The sequence below is a fragment of the Oncorhynchus nerka genome, linkage group LG28 (assembly GCF_034236695.1).
Source record: "Oncorhynchus nerka isolate Pitt River linkage group LG28, Oner_Uvic_2.0, whole genome shotgun sequence".
Taxonomy (NCBI): Eukaryota; Metazoa; Chordata; class Actinopteri; order Salmoniformes; family Salmonidae; genus Oncorhynchus; species Oncorhynchus nerka.
This window is the reverse complement of record NC_088423.1, coordinates 71932906-71956703: the sequence shown is the minus strand read 5'-3', so window position 1 is coordinate 71956703 and position 23798 is coordinate 71932906. Positions and strand designations below refer to the sequence as shown.

General features: G+C 42.7%; 1 protein-coding gene and 1 long non-coding RNA gene across 2 annotated transcripts in view; one reads left to right on the top strand and one right to left on the bottom strand.

The window, feature by feature from the left end:
* Window positions 1-1659: 1659 nt before the first annotated feature.
* LOC135565604 (uncharacterized) lies at window positions 1660-10640 on the bottom strand. The gene is made up of 2 exons (XR_010461730.1): window positions 9194-10640; window positions 1660-2890 (listed from the first exon to the last, which is right to left on the bottom strand). It is a non-coding gene; the product is annotated as an uncharacterized LOC135565604 (long non-coding RNA).
* Window positions 8623-23798, top strand: part of LOC115112749 (zinc finger homeobox protein 3-like) — a 194628-nt gene continuing 179452 nt past the window's right edge. Inside the window, 1 exon segment of the mRNA XM_065013077.1 lies at window positions 8623-8978. The gene's annotated coding sequence lies outside the window, so the exon portion shown is untranslated.

Genomic DNA, 23798 nt, shown 5'->3' with positions numbered 1-23798 from the left:
ACCTGACTCAATCGTCATTGCATGTGTTTCTATTACGGCGTTGTTACCATGCATAATAACTATTACCTGGAATGCAGTAGGTATACCTGTAGGTTACACACTTGGGGATTTAGAATTCATATCGATGGCTGTCAAATTATGATAGCCTATTGAAATGGTTAGTTTGTTCACATTCAAAGACGAATGTTGATGCTCAATAATCAGTCGGCTATAAGAGTTAGAATCTGAGTTGTAACAGTTATACATGCCGTTCCTTTTTTCTACCTTGATATTATGACATCAGAAGAGAATGAAAACATATACTTTGTTCAATATAATTAGTAAATAAGCCTTCATTTCCATATCGAATGTTTATCAAGAAAACAGTCATGCATTTGTATTTTTGTCATTTCAGTTGAAGTATTTGTGGTTATTTTGTTGGTATTTGGGTTGTAGAAAAGGCAGGATTTCCTGACGGCAAATTCAAGAAAGCGTTCATGCGTGGATGAAATGATTTCATGACCATAGCTTGGCACATAAGCCAGCCATATATGTCAGCTGAAAGAGAAGCATCCAGAGGCACAGGATTTAGATGGTGACCCTTGGCGATATCCTAGATCTCGGTTGCCCTTCTGTGTCCGCTTCCACCTGTCGTCTCTCATCGTGTGCGATTTGGGGGCTTTCCCCGGTAGCATCTCGGAGAAAATGACTCTCCATTTAGGCCTAGAATGTGTTAGCGCAAAGCCAAAGCAGGCACAACATTCTGCGTCGATGTAATGTTTCCTTTTAGGTTGATAATTTAAGGGTGGACATGCGTTATTCTTTTCTGCAGCAGTTATATTCCCTCTCATTCACAGTGCAGTACAGTGGTCATATGGCTCTGATTTGGGAGCCCTCTGCCCTGGTCTTTGGAGACGCCCGGTTCTCTCCCTTCTCCTCTCTAGAGCGCGTAAAGCTCATGTTGTCATGGCTCTGTCTGTCTCCATGAGCACTTGACAGCAGCTCTCAGGATTTGTCCATTATTCGGTATGTCCCCGTAGACCTGAAATGTATGCGCTAGGCCTGTTTTAGCCGACGTGTAACCGGAACTATGGAGATGTGCATAAGGCCTGTGAATTATACCATAACTGTAATCTTGGTTGTACTCTGCGCATTTATACAATTATTGACTTGATTTTGTAGCATTGGCCAACTTTGTATATCGACACTGTAATGCAACTAAGAAAATCAAATTGTTGTTCATTTGATTTTGATTGAAAGTCCGTAAATTTGAACTGTGCGCCGGTCTCTTGGTTGAATTGGTTTATCTCACCAGTGTATTCATCACAGTGTCTATGGAAACGAATTGGTTTAAAATGTCGTTTTTGAAAATAATGTTCTTACCTGAAGAGAGATGAAATGGTTGAAGCGCAGACAGACAGTGATAAGGGATGATGAGGCTGCTTGGATGGACCGAGGCTTGCTCCAGGCAGGTTGAAATACATTTGTATCTTGTTTTTGCACGGGTGATGAGGAGACATCTGTACTACTTTACTGCACAGAGACGAATATTGTCCCCTTGCATCACTTATAGTTTCTCAACACATTATTTTGACGTTGGAACAGAGGATTGTGTGCGTGAACAGACAAAACAAAATGCAGAATAGAACCAACTTCAATAATAAACAAAGGAAATCAAGCTGATGTTTCATATTTTAATGGACATTATTAGTTGATTACAAAAAAACAGGGTTATACGGTGGTAGCAAACCTACCTGGTAAGGGGGCATTGGCACGCGCGTGTGCGCGCGCACACACACGTTGCATTTTGCATAGGCCTACAGTATTTACATAAGCAAACCCCGTTGCTGACCTTCGTTTTCTGAAATGCACATTTCTAAAATCGACATTAGCAAAAAAACATGTAGCTTCCTATATCCACTCACCAACAACGAATACAACATTTGATTTAAAATAATAATGTACATTCTGAAGAGGTATAGTGAGTTGGAAGCAGGAGGACACAAGTAATCAAATCCAATTTTATTGGTCACATACACATTTAGCAGATGTTATTGCGGGTGTAGCGAAATGCTTGTGTTCCAAGCTCCAACAGTGCAATGCAGTAGTATTTAAGAATAGAGCCAGATTAATGAATATTCCTTATTTTTAATGTGAATGAGACAGAGTGACCAGATGGACGGTAGTCATATTTACCCTCCAACGTCACTATCTCTAAATCATGGTTATCACAACAAACAGGTCGTCCTGCTCCCAGTTCAGTTAGCATCCACACAACCGATGTCAGTGTTGTCCCCACTTTCTGACGTTGCTGGTTTATTGTTTTCATTTACTCAAACAAAACTTAATACTAGAGACAAAAATAAATATTTTTAATTGCGTTTAATTTTCGTTTACACAATATATTCATGTAACAGACAAAAACAATTACAAATGCATAGAATGGATGTTTTTGAGATCGAAATCGTCTCGTTTGTGAATATGTGGTGAATATTACAATCCTTCATTTCAATGAAGTGTTTTTCTCTGCAAAAAATTAACGATTTGAATTGCAATTTCGAATGATTAATCAGCAATGGAAATGTGAGTGGAGTATGCACATAATACACAAACAAAAAGGTTTCGCTATTTTTCAAACAAATTAAGTTCTAATTAAGTAATCAAATGTAGAGTTTTGTAATTAACATGTTATAAACATATATTAGGCTGGTACTTGTCCACCCTATCTAAGTAGCGCAGGTTGGGAAATAATATTTATTTAGAAACAGTAAAATGGCATAGGCCTATATGCACACATGTAGAAATGAAATGCTATTACAAAGACAGTATGACACATGGGAAATGAACAACAATAGGTCAAGGTTGGTCGCCGGATGTTGTTCATATTTGATACTTTTTTCCTTTCCATGCCCTGCATAGATCAAAGAAAAACACTGTTCTCTATTTTTTTGTTGTCCAAACACAGTTACGATACAATACATAGATGAAGTGGGTTTGCTATAAGATTATTTAGAACAGGACGCTTTTTGATACAAAACGGAACGCAGGGCATGCAAAATATCATGCAAAAGATGCATTTTGTGTATCTTAAATGTATGTGCTGCGTGTGACGAAGAGAATAGTCTTTGGAGAGAAGAAGAGGGGATTGTGAACTAACGGATGAAATAGTCATCGTGCATCACAGTTTAGCAAACATCAGGCTACGGCAGATCTTACTCCAGGGTTAACAGTTCAATGCAAAATAACCTCTAGGCCTACTTAAAACGCTTCCGTAAAGATTCGGTCGCTGTAGTGCATTCATAAGGAACACATGTTTAAATAATGACTCAATTGTAATATATTCATCTTCACTTGAGTGTAAGACACCCCCATACATAGGGGATAGGGGAACCCTTCACTCTAATCTTAAAAAATACATCATTCTAACATATGTATAAGGTCCCGAATGAGGTCGTATTATGATATAACCTAAAATAAAATTATAATTATATTAATTAATATTCATATTTTATTAACATTGGATGGCATGGCATCACTAACTAGCACATAAAATGTAATCACATTGAGTTCACTAGTTAAATATTAGCCTAAAGAAGTAGATATACACTATAAAACTGCTGTAAAGCAAGACTATAGCCTTTTTTGATATGATGGGTTGAACATCTATATCTCTATTCACTGATTAATTTATTTTTTCTCAAAAATATTTTTGCCCACCACTGAATACTCGTATGGAAATACACTGCAGAGATGGCTTTAGATAACAGTAAACACTGATGAATGAGCTATATTGTTTATTTAAACTAACACCTTTAGAGTAGCCTGTATGGGTCTTGTCCTTTGCACATCTCCTTTGGGCGGTGGACTGTACCTGGTGATTTGCATGTTGACCATATGTAAATTGATAAAGACACTATCGCAGTCTGATAGCATGGGCTGGCGCGGTGGCGCACAGGTGGGCACCGGGGATGATTATCTTTCTGAGAGGCACATGACTCTGGTGAGACAGGTTCATATGCTCCTTGATCCCCGTGGTCAGACTGAACATAAGAGGGCGCTCCCATTGCACCTGGTAGCATGCAATGCCCCATCTACCCCAGGCGCAGCAGGGCCGGACAAAAGCACGTTGCTGCTTACTGACTAAACCCTTGAAGAATAGTCCGTTTGTTTTAGAAGGAACATATGCAACAGCATTTAACTTTGCCCCTCCACATTTTCAAATGCACATTTATACAAAGGTGACATTTTTCATTTGACCATTTATTTAATCTGTTAATCATACTCGTTTATTCCAGCATTTTGTTTATTCCAGCATGTTAGTGTCATTCAGTGGTGAGGTGAAAATAATGTTATAAGATGAACGTTTTCTTGGAAAACTGTTTAAGTGTTGCGGAATGTGCTATGCCCTCTTCTCTTCTATTTACCTAAATATTGGAAACCTGGACTTGCGTGCCTCATATGTTAATATAATAGCCCAAATCCCCAAATCCTCCGGACTAAAATGTTCATTATCCCTTTATAAAGTTACAGAGCTATTCCAGACAGCAGCTTTTATCTGTAAACGCTTTCACCCCGCTCTCATTTCCTCTGTGCTCTCTTTTGTGCTTTGTTATCCTGGGATGGCACGCGCGGTGCATGAGGTTAAGATAAAGTAACACACACACACACACACACACACACACACACACACACACACACACACACACACACACACACACATATATACAGTAGGCCTATCCATGCATATTCTGAAATAGAAATGAATACAATCACTTAACGTCAGTAAATGTAGAATACCAACATATTATTCCAAACTATAACCATGTTACACAATATTAAGGGTCCATACATTAGTGTTTAAATATATTGTTTTGTTTCCTGCAGCTCTGTGATGGTCAAGTATTTTAATGCGACCCAAATAATGGAGTGAGCATTCCACGGGCTGTCATACAGGTTGTGGTGAATTTGCTAAACCATTCACCGATGAAGGCCTATTGAGGTTATAGCACGTGGACAGTTATCGTAATTCACCTAACACAAAGGCTCGTGAGCCTGTCACATTTTTTTCGGGACTCGTACTAATTGGTCTGTATATTCAGAAACGTGAGTTATCCTAACGAGTCAGATCTATACGGTATTAATGCTTGTTAGTTAAACATAAACTGTAAACTAAGATTGGCATTGTTCGGCTTGCTAGAGCGATAGACTGGCTCTGATAGGCTATGTCTCTCACCAGCCCCAATCACACAAGGCTCTTTATTAGCTCACTGGCTCTCGAACTCCTCTCGCACTCTATTTTCTACCCATTCAGTTTTACAATCTCCCTTTCCCGAGAGAGTAGACACATCGCAAATCCTTTCAGTCTGCCATTCACACAGCTAAATCAGCATCTCAGTTTGACACACTTGGTCATTATGGTTTTGGTACAGGTAACATGCAAAGTAGGCCTCCGTGCTAAGATTCTGTATCGATACATTCCGATTGGTCTATCAAATATGTGGCCTCAAATATGCTTTTATATGGGTGCAAAAACTTGTAACATTGCAAATATTGGCTTAGGCTCGCATGCACGCACGCACGCACACACACACACACACACACACACACAGAGGCACACACACACACAGAGGCACACACACACACGCGCTATTGTTTGCATCAGGCGTTTTCTCTTTTTGGTCCTAATAGTCAAGCAGTGCTCAGCTGTGGAGGACAAAGTAAGGATTTTTCCCAAATAAGTAGATGGCTCTGAGATCTGACATACCTGCACGAGCTCACATTGAACGTGAGGCTCCCCATTTTGATTGTCATCCCTAAGGTTCACCGTACTTCAGAGCAAGATACAAATGAAGATTTTAATAGGCATGCAACATGAGCATTCAGACTAAAACATCGATTTTTATTTTTTATTTTTGACATGCCTTATTTGAATCTAAATAGTATTGTGTGTTTATTATAAAACAACTTACATGTGTGTGGCCGTTTAAGTAGGCTATATGTTAGCTTAATATCGTGAAGAAAAATATAGACGCTAAAATATAGACATTAACTTCTCATTTAATATTACTCTTAGTTAAGGTTACATTTAAGGGCGTTTATTCTCGTATAAAATCATCTAAGTAGCCTAAAACTAGAATTACAGCTGCGTTTGGAATCTCAGAAATTACGTCAAGGAGAAAAATAAGATAGGCCTATGTGTTTTGTACAATCTACATATTATATCAACTTAAACGTGCACTTCGTCATCAAAAAATAGACTGACTCAGATTCATGTTACTCCAATAAACATTATGTAGCCTAATCAATGAAATGAAGCGGGTTAGTTTTATTTGTGCGGATCAGGGCGGCTTGGAGCTGTTAGAACAGAAAATGTGCATACTGAAAGTGAGGGATTGTCCATTTCTTTAAAGAGAATCAACAATAGAATTATCATGACAAAAGGCAATGGGACAAGCTCAAAGGTTGATTTCTAGAATACAATATTTCCATGTGGGGGAAACCAAACGTGGTAAGTGACCATCTCTATAAGTGGCGAAATGTTTTGGGGGGAAAGTGAAGGGGAAAAAGGCAAACCTGTGGATAACCTCACCGATCTATACTACAGTTGTTAGTATTGATCAACTGTCACCTCTTTGAACGCAGTCGTTTGGAAGTTTCTCCATTTATCAGGAATAATTTCTAAATGCACAGATATGACTTGAGTAATGCCAATTATGCTTGTTTTCAGATAACTGTTTGATTGAAACCATACACTCATAGTTAAACATTTAACCACTATAAGAAAGTCATTCACAAAAACCACTTGGAAGTGAAATATCAAGCGCAGTGAGATGATTAGATACATTGTTATAATTTGTAATAACAGGTGAAAATCAGTAGGCCTACAAAGTATAGGATTAGGACACTTAGGAAATGTTATTGATTATGACTGAATTCAATCCAATATATTCTACCTGTATTAACCTGCACAGGAATATTAGATATGAGAATCATGCAATGCAAACTCCCTCAATGCATTTCTTACTGTCAGTAGCCTCTGCTGCTTGAGTGTTTGTTGTATACATCTTCTATACATAGGCCTACTCAAACACATATAAACATTATCAAATGCAGAATTCAGTGCGTTAGCTTCGTGGCCAATATCACACACAGAGGCTAGCTACTCAAAACTAGTGGACTGGACGTGGGCCATATCTATACCATATACACACACAGGAAGTTGGAGTCTATGCTTTTCACAACTTCAATTTCAATTCTGTAACTATTTTAAATAGATCGCCGATATGCTGTCGAGGTATTGTAACATATCGCCAAATTGATTTAGTTTTGTCTTACAATGGTGTTTTCAAGTGTTATTTGTAAACTATTGTTTTACACTGACAGTAGACTTTATAGTCTCCAATCCCCTCAGGTCTCTCATCTCCCTATCTCACTCTCACTACTACCCTGGTCTCTCATCTCACTATCTCCCTCTCACTACTATCCTGGGACAAAGCATATTTAATCGAGACAAATCTCCGTTTTTCATTGAAGGATTCCACATTCTCACGAAACGGAGTTATGTTTGTATCCAGAAGTCGGTTATTACACATGCATGAAACTAGTTACAGAACGTATCGGTCTGACTCACAGTGAGGCTAAGGCAGACTTATCAGGTGCATCTTAGCTCAAATGATATATGTGTAGACATATACAAGTAGTGATCCCTAGACTTGATAGTGTGGAATAAGCCTTTTTAAACTTTGCACATCATTAGAAGTAGTGTTACAAGCTTTTGCATCTCTAAGGCATTCAAAGAGAGCCATTGCGTCTCGTTTTGTGCTTAAAATGCACGGATCATGTTTAAATAGCGTATTACGTTTGCAAATATGTAACTAAATGGTTATTTAGTATTGTCATAGGTGTTATTCAGTCGCTTACAATATGCATTCTTGTTTAAGTGGCATGCTGTCTTATCCCACACGTTAGACATGTATCATCATGAGACTAGGCATTCATTTACAAAACAAAATGAAATAACAAGCTATTTAGTTGTCTATAGCAAATATGTGCATATCTTGTCAAAGTTTCCTCATGCACAATGCTTTATGTCTTGGTTGCTTGATTTCCCGTACTGTCCAAATTCAGCCTATCATAAAAATATTGACTCGTGTCTATAAGTTGTATAAATACATTTAAAAAGTATCTCAAACTCCAGCAGTCAGCACTGCTGTCTCAGATTGCATCTAGTCTCACTACTAACACAAGTGACAATATAGGAAAATGTAATAATGAATATAGGCCTTTACTGTGTTTTAATATAAATATGTTAATAATAAGAAATATAAATGCGTTATAGCCTAAAGTTAAACAACTAAAAAGAACGGACAAAATGCAGCGAAGCGCGGGGTATTGCGTGGTTTGCTGCGGCTGCGGCGTCTATTCCAGCATTAACTTTCACTGTCTTCCTTCTAATCAAACTCTTACTTTCCGCTGTACTTAATTCCATATTTTCAATTCCTGATCATTACTTTCCTCTTTTCTTCTTCCATCTATCCATCCCTCCCTCCCTCCTCTTTCTCCCTCCCTCCCTCTCTCTCTCCCTAGCTCTCTCCTTTGCTGAATCTTATTGATCCAGAAGGTGGCTAATTAGCCCTTCCCGTCGTGCCTGTGTAATGAAGCACATGCGCACTGAATTAATCACAGCCATTTTTTGCAGGAAACTAATTAGCAGGAATAAAGATCCAAAGAGTTTTTTTCTTTTCAATCATCAGATCTCACTTTCACCTCTTCCTCGCTCCCTCTAACACAAGACTCATCGCCTGCTTTGCATCCAAATTATTTTTATATTGCCCTATACAACTAATACTTGTTTTTTTTACACTCCGCAACAACAATGATCTTTCTTTTGCCATCCTAAACGCAAACTGACCAAAAGGGACTGCCTTGATGGGATCTTTAGCCGAATCGTCTCAATACTGGATTAAAAAGCAAGGATCACAAAGCGGCAGCGAAAAATTGTAAGTTACAACTTTGCCGTTTCTCTCTTTTCCTCTCTCGATGTTTCTACGATTCGATTCTTTTCACTTTTAGTAGTGGGCTAACCGAAGGTTTCTCCTATTATCCAGATACGCACCGATCTTCACTATTCTCACATTCTGAGAAATGACAGGCGATCACAAGTTATATTCATGCAAGTAGTTTTGTTTATTCTCGGTTTTATTCGTATCATTACCTGTGTTTACATCTGCGTTCGTCCTTGTTCTCCTCATGACTGGAAGAAAAGAAATGGTCAGCGATTCCTCTCCAAGAAGTAGACCACAAAAAACATGGATTTAAAAACACATTTGTGCTTTTCGATGGAATCAGGAAAGACAGAGAAGTGTTATTGGTGTCAAGAAACACATTTTGAGGACGATTACGATGTGAAAGGGTTACATTCAGCCTACGGAGGGTAGCGGGTGCTGCACATGAGCGTAGCCAGGAAAGGAGCACATTAGTCCAGCTTGTGGGTCCGTGTATGTCCCGCGAAAGAGAAACACCGTCCGCATTCTTATTTTGACAGATATACCACTTGATCGGTCCGCTGTTTTCAGCACCATCACGGGTTGATAAAATCCTTTATAATTAAGCAACATTATCACTTTCCGATTCGTTTCTTACATGTGTATTTCCCTCCGCCCCGCTTTACATCTCAGTTCCTCTACTTTTCTCTCCCCCCACTTTGTCCATCATTTTCTTTTATTTTTCATTCCTGTTTGCTTCTTTGAAGCGATGTTAAAGTCGATTCTTGCTGATTCCCTGACGGAGTCACATGCAAATCGATCGGTAGGCCTATGTGTGTGTGTGTGTGTTTTGTAAGTCTAGTGTGTTTCATGACAAGAACCGATCAGTAAGACCTCGGGTACCGGGGAGCCCATAGCCGAAGCAGAGAGTTGAGCTGCGGGTTGCATGGAGCGAATATAATGCTGATGCGAGCAGAGAAAGGGATTTACAGAATAGGTTGGCTGTCCGACGAGACAGATGACAGCTCGTATGGATTTTTATGGAATAAGTAAGAGCAATAATATAACATTTCCTTCCCACTGGATATAGCTTACCTTCATAACAAATAACAAACATTATACTAGATAGGCCTACAAAAAGTAAACATTATAAATGAAAACTGAAAAGCTATTGTATGACGTTATTCTATCACCTAACATGCTTCCCTGCGTAATAATAACCACCTTATTACTGATTTCTAAAGGAAACCTAACGATTTCTTTCCTAAAACAACCAGACACGAGACTAAATCAACTTTGGATGCATTACTGTCAGAAGAAATAGATTAATCATACACGACGGATTGTTTGGAAAAAAATATTACTTGAGAATTTTACAAGAAATATCTAAACATAGGCCAGATTTGAATTGATAAGCAATAGATCGACTAGTAACACGACGCTGGGACAGTTTAGGTTTGAGTGAGAATATAACTAGTCCTTCCAGGAGACGGACGGATAGACAGTAAAAAGCGGAAATGCTATTGACCTCCCGACGTTTAAGACCCAGAATGCAGCGCCAAGATGCCCAAAAAGTACAGAAAACATAGAACACATGGACGAAATGGAGGACTCTCGAAGAAAGAGTGAAAGAATGAGCCAGCCCGACGAGTTTTCGCGACAGAGGGATGGAAAAGAAAAGCGTTTTGCAAGCTAAGGCAAGGCAGGGATGTGCTGGTTTGGGGGAGAAAGAGGGGGAGGTTGAAAGGCTGGGGTCAGACGGCAAGAAACAGGGGAGCAGGGGTCACCGAGTGAGTGCAAGAGAGATAAGAAGGAAAAACCCTACACAAACAACGAGGGAAGGCAGTGGGAGAGTGAGACTGGGGGAAAGGAGAGGGGTGGGGGGGGGGGGGGTATGTTGAGGGGTCACACGAAGCATAACACTGAGATTGTGGGGGTCAGCAAGTGCAAGATTTAAAAAAAGCATGCCTCTAGTTTGGTAAACAGGAGAGAAACACTATACAAATGTTTCTATGGGTTTCTAGTAGGATGAAGAAAAGTATTATAATGGGGTTTGGAGACTCAGACAGAGAGTAGGGGAAAGACAGAAAGAGAAGGAGAGGAAGCGAGGGAGGGGGTAGGAGGAGAGGGATAGAAGGGGTCAGATAGCCATGGGCCATGGAGAAGAAATCAGGGAAGAGTGCAGGAAAACAGATCCTAACACCTTTCAGGCTTGCCCCAACTAGAGGGACCAGTAGCTCCCGCATAGATAACTCAGACCAGCAGTAAGTATGTCCAGGACTCAGAAGATACTAGTGGGAGAGAGGGAAAACAAATATTCTAGCAGGCGCAGTGGAGACATTTAAAACAAAAATTTTACTTCAAGAGAAAATAGAATACCTCTTTATTTTTTGCTTATATTATTATTTATGTATTTCAGGGGGGGATACTTGGAGCAGTAGATTTTGGGCCTGTAAGTCTGTTTTCATGTATCTCTGCTCTGTAGAGGCGTGACATAGGAAAGGAAATATAGCATAGTACATGTGCTGTGCCAGGACTCCCTCTCCTCTCGCCATCTCTCTTTCCCTCGCCCATCTCCCTCCTCTCTCGATCTCTCTGTCCTCCTCCTTTACAAAACAAATAGCAACGCTACTCGGTGTCATCTCACTTGCTCTTAGAAGACTCCTGGATTTGATATCAAAACCTTTGGTAGAAACATTTGAAAAGCAACTACAATATGTGTACTACAGATTAGGAGGATTTTGATGCGTTTTGATATTTTTGAAAAGTAATTATCCAATGTATAATATTTATGTCAGCTGCATGTACCAGCTCAGGTATGGTTGAATGGGAGTTTAAGATGGTTCTTGATTTCCTTGTGTTGTACTCTGTTGGAATCACATAGCAGACATTATGGTTAGGTGTAGTATGTGCATTTGGTAAACCACTGTATCAGTCTGACCATGCTGTGTATTCTGCTTAATAAGGGGACCGTGGGTTGGGTAGATGTCACAAGGAACTATGTTTTCAGCATAGATAGCTACAGCACACTGACAATCATTGTAAATACTCAACTTTGATTTCCAATTCATTAGTAATGACCAGGGTTGTGTTTTTGTAAAGTATTACGTTTCATTAATCCTTGACAGACGGAAGGAGGGGGGGGGACTTAAAGCATGATCCTCAATTTGCATATATATTTTTATTACATTTATTTACAAGGACTTTATTGCATTTTATCTCAAGACTATATTTTGTTTTAAGGTCATTCATTGTGAGTCACACAGTGTATTTGTATTGACATAGAACAATATTTATTTTATAGATATATTTACATAAAAATATATTTGGTGTACATTTCTACACTTGCAATTTGTCTTTACCCATAGTTAAATGTTGTACTTTACTATTCACTATCACCATGTAATGTTAGATAACGGTGTTAAACCATAGGATACACATAATAGGACAGAACGCGTAGCCTGCAGTATATGAATGCCAGCACATCTGGCAGAATGTTCTATCACTCTATGTGTAGGATAGGGTATGTATTCTGACGGGAATTATGATATGGACAGTTAACTGATGCTGTTGATAAAATGTGAAATGTTCCATAATTGTAATTATCATCATTATTAGTATGATGTTTATGATCAACATTATTACTGTTATTACAAGTAGTAATATACTAGGAGTAAGGACATTCATATCACAGTTATGTTGTTCTTTATCGGGATCTTTGTTTATAATATCATAAGCAGTGAATAGTCAGTAGTCTGGTGACGTTAGGTATTTGATTGAGGTTCCTGTTTCAGTGATAGTCTGTAGATGACGCCCTATTCGTCTATCCTGTGATACTACCTGTGTTATCTCCCTATGTCCGGTTCCATGAGCATATTTGATTACTGGTGTGTCTGAGACTGCGTGTGCAGGTCCTATTTGGGCATGTGATTGGAGGGGAACGGAAATAAGGGGTTTAGTAGTGATGAAATAAAGAGCTGAGTGGTGCCTTGGTTACAGGGTAACGTGAGGCAGAGAGACAGTTACCCTGGTCTTCTACTGCCCCCTTCCTCCTCCCTCTCTCTCTTTCTCTCATTCCCTCCCTCTCTCCCTTGCTCTTGGGGGCTGGCAGCACCCCTAGGGAAGCTCTTTGCCATGTCCCTAGTCAGAGAGAGCCCTCTTTGGGCCAGCGCCAGGCCGCTAAGGGGCAGCCAACGCATGGACTATCACAATATATTCACCAACCGTTGGTCACGTTGCCTAATCAAATCCAAAAAGGCTTATTTTTTCCTCCCAAAAATATTTGTTTTTACCAGCGATGATGCCCGATACATTGATATTTAAATAATTTACATCACTAATGATTTATTATTAATTATAGCAATTAATTATTATTATTATTATTAATAATAACATTTTTGGTATTATTATTACATTCATTTAAACCAGTTAAATATTTTAGATTATTTTTGTTTATTTATCACAATCTTAGATTTTGTTTTGTGATTGTATTTATGAGAAATTACTTTTACACTTGGTTGAACTGCTGTAAGGGTGAGGATAGTATAAATATGAATATGTTTGTGTAGATTAGTTTTCCATTGATAGCACTGGAGAGAGAAAGAGGCGTCTCCCCCCTCCATTTGCTGTAGGGCTGTGTGTAAATGAGTTCAGCAGGAGCAGTGGCTCAGATTACAGATTACGGTTTTGAATATGCAAGCTTGTACAGCCAGGACCTGTTCTTCCAGTTGTCCCGTAGCCCAGGCCAGTGGCATACGTGTCAGCCGTGTCATTAAGGAGCGGACTGGGGGTGGGACATGGGGTGGGGGCCAGGAGATGACAGTGATTCTTAGGTGTGTGTGTGTGTGTGTGTGTGTGTGTGTGTGTGTGTGTGTGTGTGTGTGTGTGTGTGTGTGTGTGTGCATGCTCTACCTGGTTTCTGCTCCCAGCAGCCCTGAAACGCCACGAGAGCTCCTCTATGCCAGCAGCGAACCGATTTTCAGTCCATTTCCCCTCCCTGTTCCCTGTCCTCTTTTTGAGCTCTTGTTCTTGCTGTCGTTCTTTTATCTTCTTGAAGTGAAGTTTGGCAGGAATTTCTGAGCTTTGCTGTTTCACAATATGTTATTGTGTTAACATTCTGTAAATCATTGTGGGGTAGATTTACACCTGGGAAGGTGTGTGTACTGTATGTGTGTGTCTGCTCTCTTTTTCTGTCGTTATTCCTTTTTAGGTGGAGGTGTGCAATGTCATGTCGTCAATTTGAGAGAATTTCAGAGTAATCCTTATAAAATGCCGACGACCCCCTTGTGAATATTACTGCTGTCTGTGTATATACACCACATGAGCTGTTGGGTATTATCGCTGACATATCTCCAAAATACAAAACAAAGCAGACATGTTTTGTTTGGTAATATTGTCTGAACTTGAGAACGAGAGGAACCAAAAAACCCACACCTCACCTGATTAATGTGCTAGAGAGAGAAGAGGGTTAGATACGGATTTATAGGTAAGAATTCCTATACGCTATTTCACTATATTTTCCATGTTTAAGCAGCTATAGATGGCCTTCCACGTTGGCCACCCGGCCTCGTTGTCATTTATATAGCACTACGTAAAAATACTGGCTGGTACGCGCGGATTGAGAGTTACACCTGGTGCTCCTATTAGAATGCATTACGCTACACTCAGATTTGCATCCAAATACAAACATGGTTATTGAGAGCGATTTATACTTTTCTGAAAACAAATACAGATGTTTTATGCCGTACACGTGTGGAAGTATGTGTGTGTATGTTTTAAAATTAGACACTCTTCTCAATCAGCATAATTAGCCATCTAATCATTAGAAAATACCGTTGCTATTGTACACTCTAACGTTAATGTTAGGGATATGATTTGTAGAAATCATTTCTGATTATTATATTTTTATTACAAAAACACACACTGACAAACAGAAGCACTGGTAGCTGCTGTCATTTCCCCCATCAGTGTGTAGTGATGTGTGTGATGGTTGTAAAGCAGTGTTAAGGCATGCTGATAGGATGTTGTATTTTGGCAGGGACTGGTGCACGAGTGCTGTGTGATGTGATGCAGACGAGTGCCGGAGAAGTAGTAGCATAGCAGGTTAGCGGCAGCGGAGGCTTGGACAGCAGTAGCATAGCCGGTTAGCGGATGCGAGAACAGCAGTAGCATAGCAGGTTAGCAGCTAGTGGAGGCTAGGACGGTAGTAGCATAGCCAGTTAGCGGAGGCAAGAACAGCAGTAGCATAGCAGGTTAGCAGCTAGTGGGGGCTAGGACAGCAGTAGCATAGCCGGTTAGCAGCTAGTGGAGGCCTGGACAGCAGTAACATAGTAGCTAAGGCCGTGTCTCATATTCAGGACAGTAGCGGCTGGCTGTATCTCCCTGCTGTGCAGGCGGGCTGTGCAGCATGCGTATGTAGCCTATGTAGCCACGTACCCGGGCGACAGGGAGCACTCCAGGGGCTGCCCAATTGATCTCCGCAGTACCCCCACCCCCACACACCCGGCCAGGCCCAGCCCAGCCCACTCCTCTCCTGGACCCCGGAGACCAGCATTCCACCCTCGACACTTATCATCACAAAGGACAGAATGCATAAAACATGGTGGACACACAGACAGAGGTGGCCTTTCTCTCCCCACACTGAACCATGGAACAATGCATGGAGCCTTCTGGCCTGTGACTCTGATGACACGCTCACGCTCTTTTCATCCTCCTCTCTTTCTTTGTCGTCTTCTTCCTCTTCCTCTGCGTATACTTGTGCTCAATGCAGTGATGCCTGTCCACATATTGTTGTGTTAGTTACGCCGTGTCTATCAGTAATATGTTATTGTCAGTGCTAGTCAAATGTGTATTATGTAACTGAAACGCTGCTGTTAAAAATTCACGGAGTGAGACTCCCCAGCGAAGAAGTGTGTGTGTGTGTGTCATGTGTGCTGTGCTATGTACACCGGGTTCCAGAAAGGCCATGTGTTATGACATTTCATCAATACATATTTTTGGATTAATTGCATAATTCTGTCATATTTTTTTAAGAGACAAGCAACATTAATACAATATTATTTTTTCTAATGTGACTACGCTCATTTGATCATTTTAATATTTCATAACAATATATATATATATTTTTTACAGCATATACAAAGGCATAAATACGATTTTCCATCAACTTAAATAAAGAGTATTATAATTATTAATTCATTAACATTATGGTAAATGGTTCCAGTAGGAATATTCTTTTTTCTGTTGTTCTGTCAGGTGATCCTGTTCATACGTCCATCCGCAGCAGATGTTATTTTGACCTCACTGTTTTTATGGCTAGTTAGCTCAAGGATGCAACAGGATTTGCTTTGGCTGCGTGTGTGTGTGTATTATTAGGTAGTGTGTGTGTGTGTGTGTGTGTATTATTAGGTAGTGTGTGTGTGTGTGTGTGTGTGTATTATTAGGTAGTGTGTGTGTGTGTGTGTGTGTGTATTATTAGGTAGTGTGTGTGTGTGTGTGTGTGTGTGTGTGTGTGTATGAGCATGCAAGCCTGTCAGCTGCAGCGATGGCCTCTGTTTGTCGGTCAGTGGGCCGGCCAGGGAGGGTGTGAGGACACAGAAAGAGCCAGTGACAGTCAGACAGTCTCTCTCTGCCTCCATTACACTGCTCCCTTAGCTCCACATGTCTAACTCACATGACACAATTTGAAGGTTCCAGATATATTTGCCTAAAGGTGTTAGTGTATTTGTTCAGGTGGTGTTATCCATCCAAGATATTATCCATGTACGGTCTTGTTTTGTTTATGATTACAGGTTTTTTACTCAATATTAATTTCTGCTGGATATTCTTTTTATTTTCAGGTGGAGGAAGCATTAATTTGAGAGGCTAGCAGTGCTGTGTGTTTACAGTCAGTTAATACTATGATTCAGTGGCTATAATAGTGGTGGCCGTGTGGGGCTATCCAAGTCCCAGTCTCAGTCTCATGGCTGGGCCGGGTCTAGGTTAGGCTGGGCTTCAGGAATGCGTCGTGGGGATGTGTTGGACCCCAGCAGGCCCATTGCACTTCCTCTCTGTGTACCTCACAGCTTATCCTCCTCAGGATTAGAGAGAGAACAAAAGAAAGTAGGGATTGGAGGTGCCCCCCTCTCCTTCACTCACCCTCTTTCTCTTTTTCTGTGTAAAAAAAAAACTCTAACAAAAAGCGTGATTCACTTGCAAATGTGGCAGCCTGTCCAGATCCCCCATGGGGCAGAGAGAGAGAGAGAGATAGAGAGAGAGAGACGGATAGAGAAATAGAGAACGGACGGAGAGCAACGGATGGAGAGAGAGAGAGAGGTGGTAGCAGCTATGCTCCCTAACCTCCAGTCTCCTGGAGTGTGAGGCCTGCTCTCAACGGTAGGCCTGATAGGACTCTAGCATCTACTATTTTTGTCTGACGCTCAGGAAACGACGACTGCTCCCGAGCTATTCACATCCCTAGCATCTCACCTCCTGGGCTTAGAGTACGCTATGCACGTGATGAGACTCAGTGTGTGTGTGTATGCATGCATTTGACAGCCATTGTGGCCAGTGTAGTATTTATGTAATATTGCCATTCTCTCCGGGTTCCTGGGAGGTGGTCTGTTGTTGTTATCCCCCTGTTCAGGGGGCCGTCGGGCAGCAGTGAAGGGGTTAAGAAGTGGGGATAGCCCCCTTTGTCTCTGCGGCCCTCTTTGCCATTGTTGCGGTGGAATTGAGCTCGGTGCACCTCACTTGACCACAGCAAAGCAATAAAATGGCCTCTAAGTGCTGCAGCCTCCCTAGCCCTCTGATGGCAGCCGTCCACCGGGCTTTCACCGCGTTCACGCTCACACACACATGTTGCTAACTACCTTTTTTCCTCTAGCATTCTCAGACCAGCTTATTATTTAGTGCAATTTTTGTTTTCTAGTTTAGCGAGCGCTAACGAGTAAAATATAAATTATATATTTTTGATATATTTTTTATTGTGTCACAGTGCACACTGGTGCTTGAAATGCATGTAGCTGATACTTCTAAGCATTAGTTGACTGTGGTACTTTTTATTTTCCTGTTCTGTCAGTCATTATATTAGCCTGCTCATTGTGAGAGACATTACACAGGTTCCTAATATAAATATGTGTTGTGTTATTTTGATGCATGTAGAAACATTCAGTGAATGTAAGCAAGGAAGCATTTACAGCTATTGTCATGAAATAATTGTTTTAATATCTAGAGACATTCAGCATTTGTGCTGCATATTTAAATTGATCATTAAAGTCATTTCAATGCAATGGCCCTGCTTGTATTTCATGAGCATAAAGGTAATGCTATAGCATTGTGTTCAGTTGGAACGTCAGCTATCTATTTAGCGACTGTGTTGGGTTAGTGCTGTGTGTGTGTGTGTGTGTGTGTGTGTGTGTGTGTGTGTGTGTGTGTGTGTGTGTGTGTCTGTGTGTGTGTGTCTGTGTGTGTGAAAATGTCAAGGCCAATGTCTGCCCCCCTCTCTGAATGTGTGTTCAGACATCAGATCTGTCCTGAGTGCTGCAGCCATTTTGGTGCCTTTTTAGAGGTCTCTATTAACACAACCACAGAGGAGAGGAAATGATTCCATTTTAGTTTCAAATGACATTTTTACATAGACTTGTTCATAATGCTGTTGTTGCATTATACATTTTCTCTGCCACCTTGTTATTCATTTATGATGAGATATACTATATTTATACACAATGAGGCAACATGATCAGTTTTTCTTCGGGGTTTTGTTATTTTATGTGATGTTGTTTTGTCAGTAATGGTAGTAGCTATGGGGATAGTGGTATAAGGAGACACACAGTAATATCATTATTTAGGGTGGGACCTACATTATGCTAAGGCTTCCACGTATGGTGCTGGAATTGATGATTGTTTATATCACATTGTCCTCTCGCAGACATTATAATTAAAAAGGAGAAATACGCTGTCTGTGTCTGTCTCCTCTCATCAAATGAGCATTTAGATGTCAAACAGGAGATGTCAAGAGAGCCATCTGATTGGCTGGGGGGGGTTAATTGCCCCTGTCCTCCCCCCTCTCTCCTGGGTGGAACCTGTTTATGCCAGGTGTCCTACAGACTGTATCAAGCATTGCACTGGGCTGCAATTAAATCAACACTTCCTCAAAGCCACATTATTACACATCCACTGTCATATGAAGGGCGTCTGTCCTGTATGTGTCCCCACTCCACTTCTCCTCCTCCCCACCATCCCTCGCTCCATCTCTCTCTCTCTCCATCTCTCTCTCTCTCTCTGTCTCTCTCTCTCTCTCTCTCTCTCTCTCTCTGTCTCTCTCTCTCTCTCTGTCGGTCACTCTCTCGGTCACTCTCTCTCTCTCTCTCTCTCTCTCTCTCTCTCTCTCTCTCTCTCTCTCTCTCTCTCTCTGTCTCACTATACCTAAAACAAATGCTACTTGCTCATTTTCCCTGTGTTAAATGAACAAACACAAGGACCTCGGAGCCTCATAATAAATTGATTAGAGAGATGCAGACTCCCACACAGTAGCACCCAGTACTGGAGCTATGTGTGTTTGTGTTTGGCTTGAGGAGGACACACACACACACACACACACACACACACACACAAACCCTAGTGAAGTTAATGGCAGACCGTCTGCCTCTCCCCACCCCTTCTGGGTGTTTTGGCTAGCCACGCTCTGGTCACTGTATTGTGGCCGGTGTCTGGCGTGGTGGTGACAGACGACAGTGTCCTCCTGGCCTTTTCATATTCAACACGCATCATCCCTCACTCCCATGACTGTTTGGTTTTCATTTGCAGGTTCACTTACCTCGGCACGGGGCTGTGCTGTGCTGGGGGTTTGGGGCTTGAGTCTAGATGGGGGTTGGGGGCCCAGGCAGGCCTCAGGGGACCGATGCCAGGGTAGACGGCCGTGACAGACTGGTGACCCTGGCTTTGTGACGTCACGTAGCCCGTCTGGTCACTGCTGAATTCCCTTCAGCTTATGCTCTGTAATGGCAGATCCTAGCTTCATACGGCTGATCAGATCCTAGCTTCATATGGCTGATCAGATCCTAGCTTCATATGGCTGATCAGATCCTAGCTTCATGCGGCTGATCAGATCCTAGCTTCATGCGGCTGATCAGATCCTAGCTTCATGCGGCTGATCAGATCCTAGCTTCATACGGCTGATCAGATCCTAGCTTCATGCGGCTGATCAGATCCTAGCTTCATGCGGCTGATCAGATCCTAGCTTCATACGGCTGATCAGATCCTAGCTTCATGCGGCTGATCAGATCCTAGCTTCATGCGGCTGATCAGATCCTATCTTCATGCGGCTGATCAGATCCTAGCTTCATAAGGCTGATCAGATCCTAGCTTCATAAGGCTGATCAGATCCTAGCTTCATACGGCTGATCAGATCCTAGCTTCATACGGCTGATCAGATCCTAGCTTCATGCGGCTGATCAGATCCTAGCTTCATGCGGCTGATCAGAGCCTAGCTTCATGCGGCTGATCAGATCCTAGCTTCATAAGGCTGATCAGATCCTAGCTTCATACGGCTGATCAGATCCTAGCTTCATAAGGCTGATCAGATCCTAGCTTCATGCGGCTGATCAGATCCTAGCTTCATAAGGCTGATCAGATCCTAGCTTCATAAGGCTGATCAGATCCTAGCTTCATACGGCTGATCAGATCCTAGCTTCATGCGGCTGATCAGATCCTAGCTTCATGCGGCTGATCAGATCCTAGCTTCATGCGGCTGATCAGATCCTAGCTTCATATGGCTGATCAGATCCTAGCTTCATACGGCTGATCAGATCCTAGCTTCATACGGCTGATCAGATCCTAGCTTCATAAGGCTGATCAGATCCTAGCTTCATAAGGCTGATCAGATCCTAGCTTCATGCGGCTGATCAGATCCTAGCTTCATGCGGCTGATCAGATCCTAGCTTCATGCGGCTGATCAGATCCTAGCTTCATGCGGCTGATCAGATCCTAGCTTCATACGGCTGATCAGATCCTAGCTTCATGCGGCTGATCAGATCCTAGCTTCATGCGGCTGATCAGATCCTAGCTTCATGCGGCTGATCAGATCCTAGCTTCATGCGGCTGATCAGATCCTAGCTTCATACGGCTGATCAGATCCTAGCTTCATGCGGCTGATCAGATCCTAGCTTCATGCGGCTGATCAGATCCTATCTTCATGCGGCTGATCAGATCCTAGCTTCATGCGGCTGATCAGATCCTAGCTTCATGCGGCTGATCAGATCCTAGCTTCATGCGGCTGATCAGAGCCTAGCTTCATGCGGCTGATCAGATCCTAGCTTCATAAGGCTGATCAGATCCTAGCTTCATACGGCTGATCAGATCCTAGCTTCATGCGGCTGATCAGATCCTAGCTTCATGCGGCTGATCAGATCCTAGCTTCATGCGGCTGATCAGATCCTAGCTTCATACGGCTGATCAGATCCTAGCTTCATGCGGCTGATCAGATCCTAGCTTCATAAGGCTGATCAGATCCTAGCTTCATACGGCTGTGTGATAGGATTCATAAGGATGCATACAGCAGCAGAGAACTGTGGCCTATTTGTAGATGGCCATGTGAAAACAAAACACAGCCTCTGACGTTCTACTGCATCTAATGATGAGGTAATCCTCCCGTGGTAGAATGACCAAGTATCAGTTTATCTCTCTGTCATTTCATACTTGGGTAAGAAAAGGCAGCTTTTTTCCCCTTCCATTTTCATACCGGACAGGACAAATGGGCCTTCTTGTTGAATGCAGGCATAAACAAATAGCAGTGAAGTGTTGCTGTGTAAAGCAGCAGAGGAACTGAACACAGCCTGGACACATTCACCAGGTCAGCCAGAGGTGAGCGTTGGGCTGGGAGCTCAAAGACTGAATTCTTTCAGTATTTAGTTGTCAGGTGCCAGTGTTCTTTGTAGCTACTCTCCCCCCCCCCCCCCACGCACACACTATCACTATCTCTTCCTCTCTGGCTCTCTCAGTAGTCAACGACTTCAGGGCAATGTTTAAGCAGGTTTCCTTTGGAGTAGGTTGTTAATCGCCTGCGGTTGCTGGAAATGTAGAAATTGCCACAGAGCTTAGGCTAATTTGTGTAGCATCTCTGCTGAGGCTCAATGTGGTTTTTGCAGATCAGGTGAGGTGTTCTGTGTAGGACAGAGTGAGAGCATGGTGGTAGGTTTAGGTTTGGCCTCATTTCTCCTCTGTGCTCTATAAGCCAGGTGTTCCCTCATGTTGGGTCCTGTCCCGGTGTGGAGAAACAGGCTGCATCATTGCAGGTGAGAACCAGGCCTCTGGCGCTAACACAGCTCTCTTCCTACCTGCCTCCAGCAGGGCTCTGGCGCTAACACAGCTCTCTTCCTACCTGCCTCCAGCAGGGCTCCGGCGCTAACACAGCTCTCTTCCTACCTGCCTCCAGCAGGGCTCCAGCGCTAACACAGCTCTCTTCCTACCTGCCTCAGCAGGGCTCCGGCGCTAACACAGCTCTCTTCCTACCTGCCTCCAGCAGGGCTCCGGCGCTAACACAGCTCTCTTCCTACCTGCCTCCAGCAGGGCTCCGGCGCTAACACAGCTCTCTTCCTACCTGCCTCCAGCAGGGCTCCGGCGCTAACACAGCTCTCTTCCTACCTGCCTCCAGCAGGGCTCCGGCGCTAACACAGCTCTCTTCCTACCTGCCTTCAGCAGGGCTCCGGTGCTAACACACCTCTCTTCCTACCTGCCTCCAGCAGGGCTCCGGCGCTCACACAGCTCTCTTCCTACCTGCCTCCAGCAGGGCTCCTGGGGCCTGCTCTCTGGGGCTGTAGAGGCCTGTGGAGGGTTGCACAGGGCTGGGGGATGAAACAGGAAGTGTCCCCTCTGTGTGGTGGTTCTCTCTTCTATTCTGTGCCAGAGCAGACTAGTTATTAGCAGGCCTGGGAGAGAGGCTCTGGCTCTTGTCCTCTCTCAACAGCAAGGCCAGTTTGTAGGTGACACAGGCTTTGTTTATATTGGCGAGGATAGGGGGAGGGGAGGGAGGGAGGGGGAGGTGGGGGGAGGGCACAGACACCAGTCTCATCACTTCCTTCCGTTCTTTAGCTTTTTTTTATGAACCACCATTGTCATAACAACAGTGTGGACAGAAAATGACATGTAAATGAGGGAACAAAAGAGCCCTCATACAAAGACATTGTTCCAACATTATGTAGAGAAACTCCAGATTTATAGACACGGTTAAAGCACTGCATCTGGTGTATCTCCTCTTCAATGTGAAGCATCGTGTAAAAGTGGTCTGATTGACTAGTCTAATCTCAGAGCTTGGTCTGCTCTGCCAAATCCCCCTATCTCTCCTCTCTCTCCTTCTCTGTGTAAGTCAGGTCACATTAAACAAGCCTGTGTGTTTTGACCCTGATCAGCAAAGAACAGTCTTTCTCACACTCCTCAGACCTCTGGTTTCCTAAGAACAATCCGGTGCATGTGTGTGTACTGTAGAGGGAGTGTGTGTGTGTGTGTGTGTGTGTGTGTGTGTGTGTGGTGCCTGTGTGTATGTGTGCACACCACCTGCACCCCTTGTTTATCCCCCAGTACTGTGGCTAGTGTCAGAAAATGTACTTTGTCATGACGACCGGCTGTGTGGGCCTTCAACAGGAAGCCTCGCTGCACTGTTTCACAACCTCACTAGAAACAGGAACCAAGTGAAGTTGAGTACCCGGCTACCCTTTACCACATCGCTCCATTCACTTCTCTGCCATGCCATGAGTACCAGCCTGCAGCCAGAGCAGGCACGAGGCTACCCTGTGAAGAGGGCCCCTGGGACCCCTAGAGGGGAAGAGGTATGGCGAACGTCTGTTTTGGGCACAGCTTGTG